The sequence below is a fragment of the Cololabis saira genome, chromosome 1 (assembly GCF_033807715.1).
Source record: "Cololabis saira isolate AMF1-May2022 chromosome 1, fColSai1.1, whole genome shotgun sequence".
In the NCBI taxonomy this organism is placed as follows: domain Eukaryota; kingdom Metazoa; phylum Chordata; class Actinopteri; order Beloniformes; family Belonidae; genus Cololabis; species Cololabis saira.
The window spans coordinates 13,939,871-13,947,943 of NC_084587.1; positions in this window are offsets into that span (position 1 = coordinate 13,939,871).

Below are 8,073 nucleotides of genomic sequence, written 5' to 3' on the forward strand. Positions count from 1 at the left end.
CAGGAACATTGCTACATTATTTAAGAGAAAAATCAGGAGAATATTTTATGCTATATGCGTGCATACAGCCTGTTTAAGCTTACGTGTGAGGCACAATGCATACATTAAATAGCCCTGTGCAGGATAAAGGTATGTTCATTGGCCTAGAAAAAGGTTGTTTCCGTGTTTTGGCTGTGAGCATAATGTCTGTGCGCATGTTTTATTCAGCACAGCCCGGTGTAGCCGGGCTGCAGGAATTTCCACGGCAGACAAATGTGTGTTAATGTGTTGACAACAGGACCTGTCAGCAGCCCCAGATAAGGAAGTCACTGGACAAATATCAAATGTTCATTTTCACACACTTTCTCCAAAGGCCCTTTATGTGGTGAACATTGAAAGACAGAGAGATACCATCTATGTGGCTCCTTTCCAAACACCGAAGGCTGCCGTTTGGAAACGGTTCAACAACAATAAAAAGTGATCTGTCCGTGAATGGGGAGACAGAATGACTGCGAGTTGACGGGAAGGGCCTCAAATTGCAGGAAGCCTTTTCTGGTGTTCGGAAATCGGGTTTCATGGATAAGCAAAAGCCTGTGACGCAGGTTTGTTGTTTTTTTTTTTAATCACTTTTGCCCTCTGGTGAATGATGAGGCTTAGCCACCTTCCAGGTTGATGCTGTTTGGGTATTTAAACCACCACAGCTGATGTGGGAGAATGTTTTTCTGCCTCAGCTGAGTCTGTTGTAACATCATAGTGTCATATCAACGCTGGTAGAAATGACATGATAATACAGTTATAACAATGAATGAATTGAGGAGTAGAATTAAAATAAATTGTCCAAGAATGTTTTCATTATATAATTTCAAATGGTTTGGTGGTTCAGTTTAAACATTATTAAGCAGGATTTAAAAAAAGAGAATTCATCCAAACTGGAAATAGTGTAGAGAGCTTAATATTTAGTCGTTCATAAAGGATGAAAGATGGCATGAATATGTAGGATGGGATAGAAAATTGAATGTAAAGTGCCTGCGCTTCTTGCATAATTAATTAATATGAGCAAGATAATTGTCAGGTGTAATGATGTGTATGTGAAGCAAATTCAGTCGCTTGTATTGATGGTGGTCTTTTTATTTTTTTTATTAATTATGGGAATTATCTCTGTTATATAAAGACAAAGGTCCACACGAGCTGAAATTGAATTAATTAATACATTTATACATTTATGCATTTATACATACATATACATACCTATTTATACATACATATACAGACATTTATACATACATACATATTTATACATACATATACAGGACTGTCTCAGAAAATTAGAATATTGTGATTTTCTGTAATGCAATTACAAAAACAAAAATGTCATACATTCTTGATTCATTACAAATCAACTGAAATATTGCAAGCCTTTTATTATTTTAATATTGCTGATCATGGCTTACAGCTTAAGAAAACTCAAATATCCTATCAAAAAATTTGAATATTCTGGGAATCTTAATCTTAAACTGTAAGCCATAATCAGCAATATTAAAATAATAAAAGGCTTGCAATATTTCAGTTGATTTGTAATGAATCCAGAATGGATGACATTTTTTGTTTTTTTAATTGCATTACAGAAAATAAAGAACTTTATCACAATTTTCTAATTTTCTGAGACAGTCCTGTATATATCAGTAATCAGGTACCCCTTTGGTTTCCTAAAGTGGCCACAGGAAGAGATGGAAGCCACTGTTATTAAGAGAAGGAAGCTCCTCACGACCCACAGAGGATTTTTATTTCAAATATCCAGGAGTGCATCAAGAACACGGCCCCTAAAGATAAGCTGCTAAGTGAATGTCTCAGACCCCAGAAATCCAGTGCAGAAGAAGATGTGGAGAAACCAGTGCATGGGATGTACCATCGACAGAGAAAAGAAGCGGCTGACATTGAGAAATCCTACCGGTGGCCGGAAAAGGCTGGACTGTCGGCCAGCGTGGAGACATTAATCATGGCAGCACAAGAACAGGCCTTGAGCACAAGAGCGATAGAAGCCAGGGTCCATCACACCAGACAAGATCCCATCTGACCGTGCAAAGATGTGCCAGAAACAATCCAGCAGATAATAGTGGGATGCAAGATGCTGGCAAGCAAAGCACACATGCACAGCACAACCAGGTGGTGGTTAAAGTGTACAAAAACATCTGCACTGAGTATTGGTTGTCTTTAGGTTTATATTATTTTATTTCAGTTTTTATTTTCAGTCGTACTCTTGATTAGATAGATGAACTGAAAAGTCCTGAGCGGAGCTGTCAGGGAAAGCAGCTGAACAGGCAGTATGGCTCCCCTTAATGGTTATGTCAATGCTGGTCCTCACATCTTTCACCAAACTCACCCTCACAGAACTATGAGATTTAGGTTTTGCGTCACGAAGCAAATATGTTTTTCACACAATGCTGAAAAAATGCACATATAAACAGCACATATCTTACAGAAAAAATCTTACACAAAAGTCTAAACATACAGAAGCAATGAAACACACTCAAACTGCATGTTTCAGAAATGATCTATTTTGGAAAACATCTACTAAAATGATGCATAAAATAGGTATAAAAGAGCTCCAACCATTACACTCATTCAGAACAGGATGATAATGACTGAATTATTACAGAAATTGAATAAAACATGATTATTCTGGCTGTCAAATCTGCACTTTCTGCACGGGGGGCCTCCACGATGGTGGGAGTGCTCTATTACAGAAACCAGCTTGGTGCGGTTCACCAACCGGCCATCAAGCTGTTTTCCTCCGGATTCCCGTGTTTTATTGAGGTGGACATTAGTCTGCAGAAAGTGCTTCTTCCCATCAATAATTTCTAACTGCTTAGTGGCTTGAGTCTTCGTTATTCAACAGTGAACTGGAAGGAACGAGGCAGGGATCTATAGATCAATCGCCTGAAGAGGAACCGATGGGCAGCTGATTCATGGACTCGTTCCACAGTTTTAATCCACAAAGTGTTGGAGCTGTAGTTGTTTTTTTTTTTTTAAAGGAAAATGTGGATTTATTTTTCAGTGGATTTACAATATTTAGTAAGTATTAAAATACATTGTACTTAAAAATGTTGTTTAAATGTCTGTATATGTGTGGCCTTACAATAGATAATCCTGCCTCTCGCCTGTGATGAGCAGGATAAACTCCAGCTGAACCCCGTGACCCTGCACAGGATAAAACAGGTATAGAAAATGGATGGATGGATATTATTTAAAGACCTGCATGAAAACTATTCTTTTGATATATCTTCCACGTCATGGTAAGACCTGGTAGTTAACTTTTGTCCTCTGTGAGAACATGAATCTCCAAAAGGATCATTGAATAGAATACTAATGACAAGGATTTGGGATGATATAGCTCCATTTTCTTCGCTTTCTTTAGGGAGTATTAAGTTAGAATATGAAGATGTTTGTAGTTCAGCAGCATCACAGTAGAATACTTTAAGCTTTTGTAAATCAAACCAAATTCAAGTCCTGAAATTCTGACGGTTCTGACTGAAAAAGTGTCCACAGCTTAGAATACTGGGATCATTTTTCTTTACTTTTTTTACTTTGTTAATTTTTAAGGAGATATAAGGTCTTGATGAAAGTTCAGTTGGCACACATTGTAAAGCATTTGCTGCCCACTGGTGGTACAAAACCGCCACAGCGGAGCACATGATTTCTTTTAGATTAGTTCTTCACTAATATTAAATAATAAACATTGCTGTTTATTAAATGTGTACCACTTTCACAGGATTGAAGAGAAAGGTTATTCCCTAGAATTAATATGTAACATGTTTTGTTCATAATTGTCCTAAAAGCACTCTAAAAATTAATTCACTAGTATCTTTTGGTCATTTTAAATCCCTGATCTTCACTGTTTGTATCTGTTTTAATTGATTTTATTGTTACATTATTTATTAATTATAACTTCATATTTGTTTAATTGACTGCTCTTTTGTTGTTCTTTTTTTGTCTTTGTTTTTTGTTTTTACTTTTGTATTGTTCGACGTCATTGTAAATGAGGGCTCGCCCTCAATGATTTTCGAGTTTAAATAAAGATATATATATAAATCAGGGTTAGGGTTGCATAACTAAAACAGTCACTTTTAAAAACCCCTTGCATGTGTCTGCACTCTTCTCCAAGGATGATGTTAGTTTAGAATCTTTATATTAACCTTCATTTCATTGTTAATCACATTAAATCGCAAATATGATTATTTTGACTTTATTCTCATCAAGAAGTTGAACAGATGAAATAAAAAAGATATGTTTACCGTCTTATCTTTTAACATTAAGAGCTTGAAAACCCATAACCTTTACAGGTTTAAGGCTTTTTTTGCAGGGATGATTTTGACCATCTCAGAAGTCAGAAATGCAAATCAGTCAGAAGGAAGGACAGGAGGGGATTTATCACTACTGATTCTACATTGGCCATAGGAGTGAGTGTGAGAGTGTGTGGTTGGTTGTGTATATATCTTGAGAGACAAAGTCTACCGAATCATATTCCTCATTTGTTTGCAAAAACGTGGTGAATAAAATTGATTGTGATTCTGATGTGGCTCTGTGATGAAGTGGCGACCTGTCACAGGGACAGGGATTTCCCCTTGCTTTCCCCTGAGGAAGCTGCAATCGACTCCTGCAGATCCCTGTGACCCTGAACAGGATGGATGGATGGATTTTTCACTCACACCAAATGTTTATATAATTTTCCTTTAGGGATTCAAAACGTAGGCTATTGTTGAACTGAATTGAGTTGCAAATCAATTTGATCAATTTAACCAATATTTGCTAATCTAATTGAGATCTGCACATAATTACACAAACACAACATCTTATACCATCACACGCTGATCTGGGAACAAGGAAGTGATGGTGAGAGTCAGGGGCGTCGCCAGGTGTAATCCCTTATGGGTTCTGAGCCCAAAGGGGCCCCCGCGTAGCGGAGGGCCTAAACTGCGTGCGCGCGCAAAGCGCGCGCACGCGCAAAATTTCTGGGATCTTACGGGTCGGATCGGTTAACTTTGCATGACTTTAAGTCGTTTAGAAACAGATTGACAGCCACAAGCAACAAAAAAGACCATTCCAGATCAGCAGATGAATGCATAGCACAGGATAATAATAACTGCAGGGTGGTGAATAGTGCAACAGGGCAAAGCTCTGTGTATTCCCCTATTCAATTTTAGACAATATAAGGAGTAAAAACTGAATGAGAAACGAGAAAGCCAAAGAAAGTGTCATGACAACAATTATAATTATTATCCTCCTCATTTTATTGCTGCATTCAGCAAAATACCAATGACCTCCAAGTTCCAACTCACTGCATCATATAGGGCTAAACAAACATCCATCTCAGACTGGTATTTTATACAAAATGGCAAAATAAATAAATACAATAAATAAGAAAAAACACATGACTGACCAACATAGCAGCATATAAATAAAATTCACATTAAACATTCCCAACTCAGTCCCAATACAAAGACATACTCAATAAAATTACAATAAAAGAACTTAAGGTGCCATTACAATGGCTTTTTCTATCTTTTCGTTTCTGTGCTCCTTTTTGTTTTGTTTTAGCCTCCGCCAGTGTTGGAGCGTGGGTTTCAGCACAGAGGGGGCGGAGCATTCTCAATGGGCCCTTATGATAATTATTTTACTATTCAACAACTTAAAGATAACGGACACCTCATCATACCCAGCAAACAACACAAATGCTCACGTTTACTGAGCCAAGCAAGCCTAGGTGCCTCAGAAAGCCACAAACCAGTTCACACACACACACACACACACACACACAGCCTGACAGCCGTCAATCTGAGAGCTGTCCTTGGTGCTGGTGTGACGGTGACTCACAGGGTCTGAGCCAAAACCATCTTTAATATAACTTAAAACATAAAATGTAAACTACAATTACACAATCTATTCAGATAGAATATAGACACAATTGTCTATAAGGCCATTAATGAGATCTATAAATAGAAAATAGACACGGCGGTCTAAACACAACAAAACGCATAGCCTATTAAAAATGTATCAACTAGACACAATATGCATTCAAATAGACTCGGCGGTCTATTACAGTTGACAACAACACAAGGTACATTAAGGTGGTCAAGGCAATAACAGCATTCTGATCATTATTTATGTGCTCACCGATTGCTGTCTCTGCGCTTGTTTGCCGCTGCACCAATTCACAGACTCCGAACTCCAGAACATCATCCTCGGCTCGAACAATATATTCCAAGTAACGTTGAAAACAATGTAACGGCCGCTACAGCTAACACTAGCCTCCTCATCAGCCACCGGCGCCGTTGCAAAATATGAGGTGAGCGCCGGACAGGAAGCAACTAGCCTCTCCTTTCTCTCTTTTACCTTTCTTTTTAACGATCCAGACTGGTGCTTTTTCTTCTCCATTTTTCCTCTTTCAAAGTTCCCTCCAAAATGCCGCAGTCTCACATACAAGACGAGTTAGTTCAAATATAAAAAACGAAACAAGTTAAGTTCCAGCCAATCAGGTTGGCTCACAGCCCTGATGCGTTCAGGACAGTTGTAAAGTAAGAATTAACCTACACTGGCCACACAATGCACATTTTATCGTTATTATAACCTACACATTTTACGATTATATATGAACGTATCACACAAAACGGGGCCCTCTCATTGGGCCCCCCTGAACGTGTGGGCCCTGGGGCGACCGCCCCCTTGCCCCCCCTCTGGCTTCGCTACAGGCCTCAGCTGCAGGCACAGAGAGCACGCAATGCCAAAATAAAAGCCTCGAGCGAGTCGAGCCTCGTCGTGAGGGGAGGCGGCGGCCCCTTAGGGCAGAGGGGGGGCCCTCTACTTTGAAATGTTGTTGACATTGGGTTTTTATAACCCGGAAACCCGCGCCAGCGTCGCTAGTGGTGAGAGTATCTGAAGGTGATTTTATTGCCCAGTTTTGTAATATATTTTTACAGCTACGACATTAAGGCAAGGCAAGTTTATTTGTATAGCACAATTCAACACGAGGTAATTCAAAGTGCTTTACATCAACATTAAAAGCTGCAAGACACAATTAAACAGTAAATAACAAATAAAATGATAAGAAAAGGTAAAATAATAAAAAGCACAAGTTGTTAAAAAGGAAAGGCAGTAGAGTACAGCAGGTAGGTATTTAATGTAAGAGTACGCTTCAGTAGACAGTAATGTTTTTAGGCCTGATTTAAAAGACAGTTGGAAAAGACCTCAGGTCTACAGGAAGTTTGTTCCACCGGTGAGGAGCAGAATAACTGAACTGCCTCACCTTGCTTGGTTCTGGTTCTTGGGAACCACAACAAACCAGATCCAGATGAACCTCAGGGGTCTGGGAGCTTCATAGGAACTAACAGATCCAGCATGTGTTTTGGTCCAAGACCATTCAGGTCTTTGTAAACCAGCAGTAAGATTTTAAACTCTATTATTTGACTCACTGGAAACCAGTGTAGTGATTTCATGACCGGTGTAATATGGTCCAGTTTCCTGGTGTTTGTAAGGACTCTGACAGCAGCGTTCTGGATCAGCTGCAGCCGTCTGATAGATTTCTTGTTAAGGCCTGTAAAGATGCCATTGCAATAATCCAACCTACTAAAAATGAATGCATGAATAAGTTTTTCCATGTCTTGTTTAGACAGAATCCTCTTAATTCTAGCAATGTTTTTCTGGTGTTAGTAGGCAGATTTAGTGATAAACTTGTTAAACTGTTGAAGTTCATGTCTGAGTAAATAATTACACCAAGATTTCTGGCTTGATTTGTAGCCGTCAATGACATGGAGCCAACCTGACATTAGCCACTTATATATTCTGTTTACAATGTCTACGGTCTCTTAAATATGGTAGCATTTTTTGTTCTAAGGATTCTGAAATTATGAAAAGCAATTATTCCACATGTAATTTTGAGTCAAGATGTTTTCAGATTCCAGCCAGTTTTAGTTTGAAAAAAAAAAGAAGAAAAAAGATTAAGCTTGCTGCTGCTGATGACAAAATTTCCACATCAGTTTGTATATTTTTATGGGTAATACCATGCGACTAAATAGCATGCCACAATGTGCAGCCGGCTGT